The sequence below is a fragment of the Polypterus senegalus genome, chromosome 14, assembly GCF_016835505.1.
Source record: "Polypterus senegalus isolate Bchr_013 chromosome 14, ASM1683550v1, whole genome shotgun sequence".
NCBI lineage: Eukaryota > Metazoa > Chordata > Cladistia > Polypteriformes > Polypteridae > Polypterus > Polypterus senegalus.
The window spans coordinates 90,941,723-90,958,802 of record NC_053167.1 but is presented as its reverse complement, the minus strand read 5'-3'; positions in this window follow the sequence as shown (position 1 = coordinate 90,958,802).

Sequence of the window (17,080 nt, the reverse complement as noted above, 5' to 3'; positions counted from 1 at the left end):
AAGAAACGAATCGATGAATGAAACCTGTCATCTTTACAATGATTGACAAACACGGAATGTAACTTGAACACAACACATCCTACAAATACGAACCTGATTGAAAGAAATAATGATAATCAAATCCTTGATGACAGCAACACTCAGTAACACTCACAAAACAAATACTGTATATTGACAGTCATGTTACGCTATTTTTAAAATGTTCCCTTTTCTTTTCTAGCTTTTTAACACACTACTTCTCCGCTACGCTGGTATATATATATATATATATATATATATATATATATATCCCGATCTACATACTCGAATAATGGATACTTTATTCGCCATCAATGATTGTTTTGGTAAAGCCATACTCAGTGTATTCATTAGATGAACGGTAAAAAAGTAAGAGCGAGGGAGGATGACTTATTGAGGCATGCAGGCTGTAGTGGCCAACTCTATCTGAATTGCGCGATCACATTTGAAAAATATATCTTTTCAAGTTCTATTTAGTCCATATGTGTCAAACTCAAGGGCAGGGCCACATCCGGCCCGGCGTGTATTATATCCGCCCGAGATCATTTTATATACTGTATTATTGTTATTAAAGCCCGGGTATAGTATATGAAGCGCTGGTAACACAATAAACTACAGATCCCATAATGCAGCACTTCAGCTGCCTTGCCGAACACTTACCGCGTTAATCAAGTCTACCTTATGATGCTGCAAGTTATTGCGAAGCTAGCTCACACGATGCTGAAGAGAAAAGTTGATTCTGAAAATAGAGCCTTTAAAACCGATGGGAGGCTGAGTATATGTTTACTGAACCCGTGTGTCTCATTTGTGGAGCTAATGTGGCTGTAATTACAGAATTTAATCTAAGACGGCACTATGAGACAAAACATCAGGGTAACCTGAATGCAATGCAGAAGATACAGAAAACAGCATAATTAAATAAGAATCTGACACTTCAGCGGACGTTTTTACCCGTGCACAATCACAAAGTGATTTCAAGTGAAGCTGCTTTTATGGGAGACACAAATGCACCAGTTCACCTTGCCCCACTTTCCCTGTTGCCAAGTAATGTTAAACCAAGTCGTCACTACGGTGTTCCCAAATACGCACTTTTCTGATAAACTGAGCGCACTGAGTTTGCACATCGCTTTGGTGACTTTGAAGAACAAAAAAAGTCCGTCTACATGCGGCTCGAACCTTGTGCATGTTTGGTAGCGCATATCTGTGTGAGAAGCTCTTCTCAGTGATAAAGACTAACAAAACAGCACACAGGAGTCGCCTCACTGATGAGCACCTGCAATCCATCCTGAGAATCTCCACAACACAGAACCTCACAGCAAACAGAAACGAACTTGTGGCCAAAAAAAGATGCCAGGCGTCCAGCTCTAAAATGACATATGAGCAAAGACAACTGAATGATTTGATTTGTTATTGCTGAAAGGAACACATTTTATTTATATTTCCAGGTTTTGTTATGCAGCATGTTCCTATTTGAATTTGTATAATTTTGACAGGATATATTTTTATGGAGAGCAAAATCTTTTGGGATATTTAAAATCTAAGTTTATTTTTTATATAAAATTACATAAGAGTAAAGAAATTTGAATGTTTGTTCTTTTAACGTTTACTTTATTTCTAACTTGTATAATTTAGACAGGATATATTTTTATGGAGAGCAAAATATTATAAGTTGTTTAAGGTTTGAGTTGATTTATTCACGAATAATATTCCTGTCTGTTTTTACCATTCCTACCAAAGATATTTCTGTCGACTAAATAAAAATTCCTTCTATTTAAAATTTAAATAGAACTTGAACAAATACGATAGTTCATAATATCCACGCAGACTTGCACGTAAGAGCGGAAGTAATCCGTTTTAACAAATGCAGCGTATTGCACTGATACGAAATAGCTGTGTGTGTATATATGTAGATATGTATGTATATGTATATATATGTTTATACATGTGTGTGTGTATGTATGTATATATATATTTGTGTGTATATATGTGTGTGTATGTATATATGTATGTGTGTATGTATTTATGTGTGTGTGTATATGTATGTGTATATATGTAGATATATATATGTATGTATATATGTGTATATGTATAGATATGTATATATATATATGTTTATGTGTGTTTGTGTAAATATATATATATATATATGACAACAACACTCATCACTCACAACAGTGACAAAACAATTACATTGACAATCATCTTACGTTATTTTCAAAATGTTTCCTTTTCTTTTTCATTGCTTCTTTAACACACTACTTCTCCGCTGCAAAGCGCGGGTATTTTACTAGTATGATATAATCTATCCTTGCATTTTATTTGCAGTTTGTACTATTACTGTCGTACTACTGCATTGTATTCCTGAGGTGGCAATCGTAGCTTGGCCATGTAGATCTGTGAAGAGGATTACTTGCATTCTGTTTTGTGTGTTGTATTGACATCCATTTTTTGACACCAATCCCACCTACCCGGAAAGGGGTCTCTTTCTGAATTTCCTTTCCCAAGATTTCTTCCATTTTATTCCCTTTAAAGGTTTTTTGGAAGTTTGGAAGTCAAGGCTGGGAAGCTGTCAAGAAACAGAACCTACTAATGCCCATTGTTGCACTCCTTGCATGATTTTGGGCTACACAAAAATAAATGGTTGTTGCTGTTGTGGTACAGTACATGGGGCCAGCACTTTTGGGTGTGTGTTTTTGTCTTCTGTTGTGTTGAATGCATTTTTGTTCCACTAATCTAAATTTATAAATATGCTGTTACTGGAAGTGCAGCATAAACATAAGCCAGAGGATAAGGTCACTTTTTCGCAAAGATGATCTTTTTGCAGTTTGGCAAGACTGCTTCGATTTACATATTGAAACATTGGCATTTATTGTTGTTAAACTCTTTTGGCGGAAATAATGACAATTAGAAAATGAGAATACACACATGTCCGTCCAAATGATATTTGTTAAGCTGCTTTAAAAATATAATTATTCACAAAAATCCCAAAATAATTGCAGTATTGTGCCTTTTAAACATTATGTTCACCCTACAAGATTCGCCACTATTTATCAAATCTTTGCTACAGTATGTGCAGAACTGCAAACCACAAAAGAAAAATCTGCTTTTAGTCTAAAAATTGTAGATCACACTAGCACACCAAAAGGTGGTGCAAAATGTTAAGAACTGTTGATTATTATATCAGTGATCTATTTATTTATTTATTTTTTAAAGTGATCTATTACACTTTTAAAACAAATTTAATTCCTCATGTGTTTTTGCCCTGATGAAGGCTTCATTTTACATATACTGTACGAATGGTAATGGCAGCCGAATACATTAAGGACAGCAAGACAGGTCATAAGATGCCCTTGTGGTAAGTGCACTGGCAGTGACAAAATTACCATTGACACAACGCCACCATCAAGGGCCACTCTAACAGATGGTATTAGGAGTTAATACTCATGGCATATACGGTATATCTGAATGAAAGACGGGGGAACCACAGAATGTATGTCAGGTGTCTTCAAACCAATAGGTGGCCATCTAATCCACATTTGGGGTAGCCTGCCCCTTTAAAGAAGATCTGGGATACCTGATGTTTGGGTTTTAACAGGATAGCCCCATGAGCTTCTAATATTCCTGACTACTCCAAAAGTACTTAAAGGTCAGAGCTCAAAAGCAGCTTCTGGTCACAAATGAGTTTGGAAAGGGCTGGAAAATACCAGGAAAAGAGGTTCTAGAGGAAGGAGAAAAAGTGGAACAGGTGGAGAGAGGTGGGCCAGCCACCCCACCAATGTAAATCTTGTATAGTGGCTGTAGGTTTGTTGCAGATGATATCCTGTATTATGTTGTATGCTTTTTCCTCCAAAACATTCTACCCATCTGCTATTATCATTTTTATTATGAAAAAATGTCTTTTTTGTATACTTTGATGACTCCTTTGCATTTATTTGGGTTAACAGACAGCTCAGGAGTGCACCCTCTTGGTCACAAAAGGAATATGTTCTTCTTATATATCTCACATTTACATGTTAGGTTTTTTATCATTCTTTTTTTGGCTGACACCTTTACCCAAGGTCACTTATAACATCTGAGACCCATTTCTCTTTGTGTTTTTTCCCCGTTGGCACACAGGAAGGTGAAGTGACTTGTTCAGGGTCACATAGAGATATGAACATACAACCTCAGTGTTTGACGTCCAGTGCCTTAACCACACACTACCTAGGTGACTGGCCACTCTACATTGGCCAGTAGGAGTGAGTAAGTACACTATGCGATGGGCTGGCATCCCTTTAATGGGAGTTTCCCACCTTACCCCAGATGCTGCCCCCCAGCTCATTGCAATCATAAGTGGGTTCAGAAAATAATTGGATCGAAAGAAGCAAATTGTGACTCGTAAAGACAGAGGCTAATCAGATGAGTCACGCCAAAGGGAAAGGGCACTGAGGCAATTCTGGATCTTTTTATAATAAATGTGAAATGATCGGTAGAATTTTGCTTTGTGATCAGAGACGATAGTACTGCTGATTACGTTAAGATTAAATGTTGTAATTTGATAAAATACAAAAGGTTCTAACAGGGATGGAGACTGAGTACTTTACCGTAATAGCCAGTGTGAATTTTAGCCTCAATGGAACCAAGACACTCTGGGTATTTTATAAATGTGTAAAGTTCAGTATTTAACTTCCCTAACCCTAAATTTGATTATTCACTCAAAACTTATTGCAGAGATTATTTTAACAGAATCTATAACAGATATTTTTTTACTCTGTAAAATATAACCTAATTATCTTAATGCGCAAAGGCTAAAATAATGATCTACTTTAAAAACAAAAGCTTGACTATTATGACTGCGCAGCTCAATATTTACTTATGATAATTATGGAACTATAACCACTGGCAAAGATCAGCTCAGAAGGGTGATTGCTGATAAAGGACACATCCTGTTGGCAGGCTGTAAATTATTTGTACCCTGACTGCCAATATTTGTACAGCAAATGCTGAACAGGAAGCATCTGCAAATAATAACTAAAGAACCCAACATGTAAAAGCAGCTTTCAGCTCTTGTTTATATAAATAAAATATAGCATGGGCAATTTTTGGGTTGTTGGCATTCCATTGCAATTTTAAAGATGCTATTTATCATTTAAAGTGACATAGATGATAGACTTTGATCTGACATTCAGAATCTTTAAAATGACTTGTAATAAAGGCAGTCGCATCCATGTTTGTTTTCTCCAAAAACCATCATATTGCCGAACTGAACTCCTAATTCAGATTTAAGAATCAGCTGAACTACGGCTCTCTCTAGTGGTGATGGCTAGGAATCATTGATTTATGTGCTCGGTGCAGTTTAAAATCTAGTTATCTGGCCAATGCAGAGGTTAGCATTACCAACTCACACGTTGATTTCAGACTTGGCCAGTGTCGGTGCAGAGTTTTTACTTTTTGAACAGTGTTCATGGGGGTCTATTTTGGCTTCCCCAGAATGACTGGTTAATTTCTACTCCTCTTATCAAGTTCATGGCAGCCTATCAGCAGCAATGGTTGCAAGGTAGAAAGAAATCTGGAAAGGACAAGAGTATTGCCCGGACCCGGGGAGACTTCCCTCCCTGTAGACAAGTGGTCTCCAAATCTGGTCCTGGGGGGCCGCAGTGACTGCAGGTTTTCATTCTAACCCTTTGCTTAACTGGTGACCAGTTTATACTGCCAATTAACACTTTTTCCTTTTATTTTAAATGACTTGTTTTTTAAGATTTGCTCCCCTGAGTTTCTTTATCATTCCTCTGAATTGCTTCATTTTTTTCCTAAAACAGAAATGAAATGTGAAGTGAGGGAGCCAACAGAAGACCAACTAAGTCAGGGCCTCAAACTCCAACCAATTTCACTCCAAGTAGTTGCTTAATTAGGTGCCAATTCTGGTTGTTAATGAAACCCATTCTTTAATTCCATGGCTTGTTGGTGCTATCATTTTGTATATAGCATACAATTCCAAAATTGTTCATTTTCTCTTTTCTAAGAGCTCTAATAAAATGTTTTGGGTGCCTGAGCAGATAAACATTCCTGACACCTTCATCTTTCTTTATTTTAAGATACTGTATGATGAACACAGTTTGCTGGTCATGTTTTGGCTCATTTTGTATCTCTTTATTGTTTGGCTTAAAAAAGAAATAATGAAGGGGTTTGAGTCTTCAAGAGCAAGTCAATTAAAAATAATTCAGGGAAGTTAATTAGAATTAAAAAGAGGTCACTAATTAAGAAAGTGGTTAGAATGAAAACCCGCAGCCACAGTAGCCCTCCGGGGGAGGAGCAGGGGACCCCTGCTGTAGACCATGGGACACACATAAGCACACACAACAGAATGGTAAGAAATCATATTCAAAATTTAGAAAAAATAATGTATAAACATGATTTTGCTAGTATCATGTAAATACAATACAAAAACAATAGTGCACAGTTAAAAGTGTCACAAAAACGAGTTCCATTATGTCACTGAATGCCACACTCTTTTATTTTAAAGGGTCACCAGCCACAGAGCACTTTCACGTACACGTCAATATTCACTCATTATGAACCAATTGACCCAATACATGTGTGTGGGGTATAGAAGGAAAACCACAGTTCCGGAATTATGCCCACACAGTCATTGGGAGTACGCTGAAGCTCTGCATGGGCTTGTCACTGCCCAACTGCATTGCCCCAGTTAGATTAATGGGTGACTTTAAATTGACTCAACATGGGCATTTGTGTAAATGAGTGCTGTCATGGACTATCTGATGTCTATTAAATGAAAACAATGCAATCTCAAGGAAGGAATGGTTACAGTAAACCCAAAAGACTTCTAACCCTAGACCTTCCTCAAAACTGGAGAGTCAGTGCTTCAAAGGGCACACTCAGAGCTGACAATCATCCTAACACTCTTGTCTGGAAGGTGTGAATAGAATATTGGATACCATGAGAAACATTCGTGCATAGCCAGGCAGAATATGGAAGCTCTTCATTATGATGAATCGGGTTTTCTGTGAGGTAGAAGCTAAGCACAGTACCATCTGATCAAAAAAGCGATTTCACAATTTCATAGAGAGCCATGTCCTCATTAAAAATACAAATTCAGCATGGAAGGATGGCATAAATCTCAGTCATTTCTGTGGCCATGTAAACAGAGTTGTTTCGATATTCCAGTGAGCTTTTCAGGGTATAAGGTGCATTTTTAAGGGACAGCAGTGAGCGTTCTCATAATGCTTATTTATTTTTCATCTAAACAGGTAAGTACTGAAATGCATTGGTTTGAATTGCTCTCCAAGAAGACCCTCATGGTTTAATTATGTTCTGTACTCTATGTTGTTGAGCCCAGCTTCTTTTCACTCCTGTGGGTCCACACGCCACTTCTTAGCCAGTTGAGCCAAAGATGAACTCCACTTGGGCTTTTCACCATGAAGGTGTCTCACTTTCACAGCGGGTTCATTCCATTTGAACCCCTCTACACTGTATGTGATATTTTAAAAGAAGGGTTCAATTTAAGGTTTACAAGAGCTCTTTGACAAAGGTGATTTTGAAAGTACAAATAGCAGTATTTGTTTAAGTGGGTGCTTTTTGGGTACACTTGCCATGTGGATAGTTAACCATCAAGGCCTGAATTTGTATGGGCATGGACTCAGAAGGATGCTGGCCTGAATTGATTCAAGTATACCCCAAAGTCAATGTGATGCAAGTGGGTCTGTGCTTTGAATCACTCCTTTTATCTTAGCTCTCAGAATAATTAGATCTAGATCATTTGGCTGACGATGACATAACATTAAAATGAATTTATCCACAAATTCAAGTGTAAAAAGGAGACACAGCGAAGTGAAAGAGTTGGGGCACCACCTTGGTAACCCTGTATAATTTGAAAGAATGCACAATAATTCAACACGCATTAGCTTGTGGAGATGTCTTTCCAAACGCAAGTTTAAAACAGAACCGAGAACAAGATGGCTGGACCCGGGCTATATAATCCCCCGGTGTTAAGTGTGGGACTCTGGATGGTGGACAACGGAAGTGATGTCAGCGATGGAATGGCTGTCAGTTTCCCATTCTGGACAGGAAGGAACGAAGAATGCATTACCCCACAGCGCCAACTCATGGTTTGGCAGGTAATTACCATCACCAGAGCCTTGAAGCTGACTCCCATGTGCACACGCGTGACACAAACCAGGGCTTCAAAAGGTATGTCTGCAGATGGTTAAGCTGCTGCCACAAACCAATGAAGCCCAGATACTCTGAAGCATTTAAACATTGTTCTGTGTGTGTCAAGGGATCAATTGTGCATCTCAAAAATACATTTGACATCAGTGCTTCTCTAATGCCAGCTTGAACAGTTGACGTCACATGAGGAGGAACTCATAGTATTTAAAATATGCCTGTCCTTCCAATGGAAATGGAATTCTTCAGGCCAGACTGATCTGCCAGTTTCTATGTTTTTAATCCACTTGTTTTTCATTGACACAAATGCTACTGAGCCGGGATGCCATATGTCTCTCTATGATATAAAAAATCTTGAGATGAGACAAGACTTTTTCAGAAAGATGAGACGAGACATTTTCAGAGAGATAATTTCACGTCCTGTGAGACAAGACTTTGTGCCAAGAGATGAACTGAAAACCTAACAGGTCCAAGCAGGGGTGGGAATAAAAGACAAACAGAAGAAGAAAAGACAAAGAGTAGAAGACAAAGTAGAACGTTGTTAAGAGGTTTAAAAACGTTGGCGCGATACACATGCAGAGCAGGTTAGAGATTATGAAAGTGTTAAAATTCGAAAGTCTCAAAAAACAGATAGTAAAGATCACAGTAGCACTAACAAATGGAAATTATTACTCAGTGAAATAATAGAACAGGGAAAAGAGATCGAATATATGGACATAGGTGATATGATAGAGCTACTACAAGTTTAATTTCAAAGAAACCATAATTCGGTCAGGTTTATATTTATGTTCACGGAGAAGCGATGCAACATAGAGTCAAAAGAACTAAACAATAGGACATACTGGAAATTCTACAGCCAATAATGGATACAAATCCATACATCCAAAAGTATCTCATTTTACATGAAATTTATCTGAGAAACACAGACAAAAAAGTTTTCTTGGATTTCTATATGAATCCGAAAGATCACACTCGCATATATAATAAACCAACATGTGACGAATTGTCAGTGATAATAGCTTCAAAAGACGGAGATATCAAAGACAGAGTTGATATTCGTGTTTATCCAAAAGCACAGCACGATTCGTGTCGAGCAGCAGATCCGGGAAATGACTACCGCATAGGGCCGCACGGGGGTTGTCGAGCGAAGCAAGCAGGGGGCAGAGCCCCCTACTCTTCCATGAAGAAAACGTGGCTGCTGTTCTAGATGGCCAGCCTTCACCCTCACATTCATCACTGACCTGTTGCCGAACACAGGGCCACCACAGGCTAGAGGTAATTTTGTTGTGAGCTGATTCTCAATACCCCAATGACATATTTTTATCCAATCATGTAAATGTCCTGTTGTTCTTTCTGTGAAGTGTTTTGTGCCTAGGAAAAGCACTATATCAATAAAATGTATTATTGTTATTATTTTTTATGTTGATTTCCAGCAAGGTGACTTCTAAAGATACCCTCATGCTCATACTGTATGCCAGGCCCCCGCTACCACATGAAATTCAAAGCTATTCAGGTTATTATTCTCGCTCGTCATCCCTCTGAATTGTATTCACCTAATTTATTGCTACCTACTGCGATGTGCAGCTTTAAACCACATTGTCTGCACATGGAATTTTGTCACTTGAGTCGTCAGTAATGTGAGAAATGCAGGGCTACATATTTTAGACATTTTTTTTCCAAATGAATTCCATTCTATGTTGAAAGATCACAAATTGAATTTAGAGGGTTGCAAAATGTGTTACATTAAGTTATGTTATGCCCTGACATTAGTGTAAATATAAATAGTCAATCCAGATAAGCCATTATTGAAAGGAAATCAAATCAAGCATTAATAAGTAAATTGTATTATGTTTGTAATTTGTTTTACTTTCTTTGCAGTAAATGCCTGTGTTCCCTTACTTAGTCTGCATACCCATTTGCTGATTCCTAATTTTCCCTCAGGATTGAGGCCTGCATACTCTCGCCATGTTGCTGTGCATTTCTTCCAATGGCTTCTTTCTCCTCACAAAATCTAAACCCAGTGTGTCAAGTTGATTGGCAACTGTAATTTAGTCTGGCCTGAGTGAGAATGGATGTGTGCCCTGCGGTGGACTGGCATCTCATTTGAGCCTGGTTCCTGCCTTACACTTATTACAAGGGGATGCACAGAGGACATGATAAATTGTTAACAAGTTAAGTTGATTAATGAATTTCGAAGAGGTGGATTGTTTTGGAAAGCTGACCATTTTTCATCTGAGAGCCGTGACGCCTCCTTCTTTGCCTTGGAATGTTCCTTTTACTCAACTGGATACACACTTGCCTCTCCTCTGCTGGAGGGCTGGGACTACACAAGAGCCATAAGATTAAATCCCAGCTGAGGACTGCATTACATTCATTACATTGAGTTATTTAGTGCCCATTGTTTACACCATTAAAAGCCAGCCCATTGTGGTCCAAGTTTTATATTACAGTATTTCCATGAAATTCATTCATCTCACATATTTGCCCTTGACATTGAAGCAATGCTAACTTACACTGAAATGTACCACGCAGTGAATCAGCAGAACAAAATCATGAATAAATAATCCAAATCACAAACATTTCATCATGTCCTGTTTTGTAAAAGATGGTGCTGAGGTGCAGTGATTGTTACTGCCTCACAGAGCCAACGACTTGGGTTTGAATCCCAAGCCTGCTCATTGTCTGTTTAGGTTAGCCTGATGTCCCATTCTAAATTGACCCTTGGTTAGTGCTGTGCATGCATTTCTATTGAAATAATTCGCTTTAGGATAGTAGTGCTATTGTTGTGTGTACAGAAAACTTGTTGCTTTCATGTCTGACCAACATGCACCACGTCACCATGATCCATCCATCCATTATCCAGCCCATTATATCCTAACTACAGGGTCACGGGGGTCTGCTGGAGCCAATCCCAGCCAGCACAGGGCGCAAGGCAGGAAACAAACCCTGGGCAGGGCGCCAGCCCACCACAGGGCGCACACACACAAACACACCCACTCACACACCAAGCACACACTAGGGACAATTTTCGGATTGCCAGTTCTCCAAACCTGAATGTTTTTGGAGTGTGGGAGGAAACCGGAGTGCCTGGAGGAAACCCACGCAGACATGGGGAGAACTTGCAGACTCCTAAGTGCGAGGCAGTCAGCATGATTAAATCATTAATACACGTGGAAGCAGAAATGGTGATGCCGTAGTCAGTAGTCACCTCAAATCTCCGCCAATCCGTCTGCATGGTCCCTCACTTGTCTTTTTCCTTTTTTAGTTCTCTGTTTTTTTTTTCTTCTATAACAAAACCCATTATTTCTGGGTCCTTGGAGACTTGTTGCTTATCCAGTGAGGAGGTCGACTGAAACATGTATTTATTTGGCTGATGCTTTTATCCAAGACACTGGCTACACCTGTCTTACACACAGGTGAAGTGACTTGCTCGTGGTCAAATAGTGCCAGTCGTGGGATTTGAGTTCACCACCACAGGATTTCAAGTCTTAACCACTATGCCTGGCTCATTGGCAATTCAAAATTGTCCAGGGGTAATGAGTAAGTATGCCTGGCGATAGACTGGCATCCCACTTACGGTAGTTTCCTGCCTTACACCAGAAACTGTCCTTCCAGCTCCTTGCAGTCATAAGATGGTTCAGAAAATAATTGGATGGAAAGAAATGAACTGCGTCTGCTAAAGACAGGGGCTAATCAGATGAATCACGACAAAGGGATACGTCACATAGGCAATTGGTTATTTTCTGTGTCTTATTATAATTAATGTGAAACAATCTGTAGAATTTTGCTTTCATTTTTAATTGTGTGTGTGCAAAAAAAACACTGCTGATTACATTAAGATTAAATGTTGTAATCTGATAAAATATGAAAAGTTCTCACAAAGTTGGAGACTTAGTACTATAACAGCCACAATATATTATAATAGCCACTGTGCCACACTGCCTGTCTATGGCAGCGGGAAACCATATATATAACTAGAATTAAGATCTTAAAATACAGTAGATGTACTGTATATGGAAAAGTTAAATGTAAGGTGGACAGCATGGCGGTGCAGAGGTTAGTACTGCCAGAGTTGCAATCCCAGTGTCAGGTCCAGGGCGCAGTCCTGCTTTCTTCCAAGTACTCTAATTTTCCTCCCATGTCCGCAAAGACATGCCAGTTAGGTTAACTGGTGATTCTGAGTTGGCCCCAGTGATATGTGCATGATTGAGATCTGCAGTTGACTTGTGGCCTGAAAGATTCCTTTCACAATTACTGATTTTTTTTTTATTATTTAAATTGTGTTTATGCATATAAATTAATGTTAATTAATGTTATCACATTATAGGTGTAGGGGTTGTGAGCCTGTACTTGCTGAACAGATTTATACAATAGTAAATAACACTGAACTCAATTGCACCCGATGCTGTCATGATAGTCTCAGCCTCATCAACTGAATTTGACAATGATATTTCATATTACGTTGTTTTACATTTTTATAAAGTTCACAGTTTTGCTCAATGTATGCCACTCTAACAATGCAGAAAAACTGAAATAAAATGTCATCAAAATTTCAAACGTTTTTTACCTCCAACTTCGACATTTTGGCAAGATTAATCACAGGCTGTAAAGAGCAACAGTAATTTCTGCAACGGTAAAATATCTGCTGGTTATTGTCTGAGGAAACATCAATAAAGCCAGAAAATCGTTTATAGCAAAGTTTCCGTTTCAGTCGCAAAGGCCTTTAAGCGCAAAAGCACACTGGTGGGAATGTTGCAGCTGTGAATGCTGCCTAGAGAAAATCCAAGCTGACAAGTGAAGAAAAAGAGTGGAGACAAGCCACTGCTGACGCTCACCTGACAAGCTAAGAGCAGTCGGCAGCTGTCTTTGAGAGGAGCTGCACATCCCGGCAGGCAAAGAAAAACAAAAATGACAGAGCATCACTCAGGAGGGTGGGGTCCTTTCCTCATTCCCCAGCAAAACGAGGCCCAGAGAGGCAACAACAAGTGTTCACACATTCCTCTGCCTTGTTTTCTTTGCTGCTCTAGTCTTGCACTGGCTCTTGAAAAAGTAAATCTTCTCACTTTGAGACGAAAAACCTCACTTGGTTAATTATGAACAGTGCAGGATTGTGACAAGTTATTGAGTATCACAGGGCAGCATCCATTCTGAACGTGACACAGCAAACTAAACTAACACTACACACATATAGTGTGACACAAATGTATGTCCACCCACCTGAGTTGGTGCCCAAGACAAAAAAACCACCAACATGCACAATTACCTTCTGTATACAATTGGACTTTGATTTTCGGTTTATTACATACATTCTTTACCAATGAATCAAGCTAGTGTGACAGCAAATGAAAGTGTTGGGAAACATGGTAACAGCAGTATTTCATTTTAAACTCTGATGAATGTTTATTTATCAACTACTTGAATTTTCCTGACTTATGTGTCTGAGGGAATCTGCTGGGTAGGGTCTTATCATTTTAGCCAAATGAGTCAACCAGCTTTTGTAGTGTAAAACAAAACACTAACCTTCAGTAAAATAAGGTAGATAGATAGATAGATAGATAGATAGATAGATAGATAGATAGATAGATAGATAGATAGATAGATAAGGCACTATATAAAGTATATAGATAGATAGATAGATAGATAGATAGATAGATAGATAGATAGATAGATAGATAGATAGATAGATAGATAGATAGATAGATAGATAGATAGATAGATAGATACTTTATTAATCCCAAGGGGAAATTCACATACTCCAGCAGCAGCATACTGATAAAAAACAATATTAAATTAAAGAGTGATAACAATGAAAGTATAACAGATAGACAATAATTTTGTATAATGTTAACATTTACCCCCCCAGGGTGGAATTGAACAGTCACATAGTGTGGGGGAGGAACGATCTCCTTAGTCTGTCAGTGGAGGAGGACAGTGACAGCAATCTGTTGCTGAATCTGCTCCTCTGTCTGGAGATGATACTGTTCAGTGGATGCAGTGTCCTGAGTTGCACCATTTTGTATTGACATTGAGAGCAACTCCAACCCCCCATTATGCTTCCCGCAGGTACTTGCGTCTCTGTCCACTCTAACTGTGCTAAACTTGGGTAGCTCCACGTTAACATCTGGGATGGTAGTTGTTAGCCACGTTTCACTAAAACACAGCAAGCTGCATTCTCTGTAGGTTCTGACATTTTTCACCAGCACAGCCAGTTCGGCGATCTTATTTTGTAGTGAGTTCACATTTCCCAGGATCACAGAAGGCAACGAAGGTTTGTAGCGCCACTTTCTCTCTAGTCACTTGGCTTTTATCTTAGCGCCGGCTGAGCTGCCCCGATAACGTCTTTTTACCATGTCAGGTAAATAGGGAACCACACCGCCGTGGGAATTTCTTCTCAGCGCTTGAAGTTGACTACTTCAATAGACGAGTCTCAGCGTGTAAAAATCCATGTCAAGTAGTAAAAGTAATAAAAAGTGTCCAAGGAGCGATTCCACATAAAAGAAAGTGGTAGAAGTGATCAGTGAAATAGAGAAAAAAAAAGTAAAAAGATAAAGTCATACACAGAGCTGCTAGAATGGCTGCCACTTGCAGCGGCGCCGGATGTATACACTAGTAGAGTCTGGATCTGAAAACACTCCTAAATGGATGGCATATACAGCTATCATTAACAGCAAACTATAGTTTAAGTTGTTTAATATAGAGAAAAAAGAGGAGGGGAGGCCATTCCATAGAGATTAGCCTGAGCAAAGGTTCAATATTTGTGCTAAAGACATGATGTGGTCACAAACAAGAAATTAAAATTTTTAGTTACAAAGAAAAAGCCCTGGTTGTTCATAACCAAAAGTAATTTGTGTTGAAGATGGACATGACCTACATATTTAACCACTCTTTTATGAAAGGGAGAGTTCGCCCCTTTTGACATCTAAACCCCTACCACAACCTGTATTGATGCCATCCATCATTTGGCTTGATTATCCACTTCTGGTGTGCAGAAAGTCGGCTGCTTTTCCATGTAACATTGGATGCAAAGTGAGCACCAGTATTAATACCTGTGGTGAAGTACAGTAAGTTAGGGGTCCATGGCGGTACAGCTCAGGTTTGAGGGTATGGGTGTTTTTGTAATGTTGGAGCACCAGAGGAAGTAATAATGAACATTCTCAACAAATGACTTAGAAACTAGAAGTGACCAATTTAACAACTAACATTCTGCTGATCTGCTTTTCCTTGCCAATCCTGAGGACCAAAAGTGAAAGAAGCCGTTCCATCACACTTGCTGTGGAAGAAGCCTATAAAACAGTATATGGATGAGTTGCACTTGAAAGAAGTAAAACATTATTTTTAAGTTTTGATTTAAATATAACCTTTTGTAGAAACGTAATGTTAATATTTAATGCACTATTGAGCATGTGGTCATACAGTATAATTTTAAAGCCCTCTATGGAGTTATAATACAAATTAATAAAAATCCAAATACTAGATACCACAGCGGTTTTTGAATATCATTCCAGGGCTTGCTGTTCAGTTTATCTGTCTCTATCCTCCATAAGAAACATTTGGAGTTAGTTAAGACCTACAAGCAGATGGGGTTAGAAGTGTTAGCCAGAATCAGAGTCAATAAATCATGCAATTTCTCTTAACGGTACAAAACAAGAACGACTCAGGTTGAAAACCTGAAAAAGTTTAAGCTGTATAATCATTGCTGTTGTAGTTGTGTTGTTTCGCAAGTTTATTCCTTGACCTTCAAAGTCATGTAATTTTCTAACCTGCTTAATAGAGACCAGGGTCATGGAGTGAGCTGGAGTCTATCCCAGCTAGAACAGGATACAAAGTAGGGACAAGCCCCAGACAACGGACTAGTCCATCACAGGGTGAACACATGCACACCCACCCATGCACCAAACACATACTAGGGCCAAGTTAGCTTTGCCAATCTATCTAAGCTGTATGTCTTTGCACAGTGAAAGGAAACCGGAGCACCTGGAGCAAACTTCAGGACCCAGGACACGAACTCTAGTCTCCTTACTGTGAGGCAGAAGTGCTGTAATAGCACCACTGTGCCACCCTGACCTTCAAAGTGAAACTTTTGTCTATTTTTAATTGTTAAGATCAGAAATATCATGAGCTTAATTCATCTTCCCCACTTATTTCAATTACCTGTGTATTTAATCCAACAGGGCCACTACACTGTTCATGCCCAATCATTTTTTAATAGCTTTAAATAGTTGTTTTTGCTTTCTTTAAGGTTTAAATGCAGACAAAATGCTGTGAAATTCAAAATACTGCAGAAATATTCACCTAATCTAAGCATCTGGCCATTAAAATTCTTGAATGTGGGATGCAATTGTGTAGGATAAGCAGGATTTCACGGCTATGAATCCGCCACCTACATTAAGCTTTCCAAACATAAGACCAATTCGGAATGCTTGTCAGCCAGACTTCTCAGCTACAAGCATTCGGTTATACTGTGAAATGCAAATTCATTCATTTCAAATTTCCCTCTCTTAAATTAATGCCTGGTACATCGGGTTGGAGCCATTTTAATTAATATCAAGAGTTAATGCAACTTTCTAGAAAGAGAAAGAGACTATACCAAGGCCCATGGGCACAAGACAGAAACCAAGCCAGGGTGGTGCATGTGTTCATCATAGGAAACACCCTTAACACCATAATTAATCTAACACATACATCTTTGGGGTGCAGGAGAAAAATTGATGAATGGGGAAAATGTGGCAACCTGTCTCAAGAAGAAACTGGACATGGGACTTGAACTCAGGATCAGTAGACCAACATCCCTAACAATTGTGCCACATTTGTCATCCTTTAATGGCATTTGTTTTATATATATATGCTGTGGAATGTTTGTTAAGACCTTAACAGCTTACAGAAAGTAGGCATTTAAGGT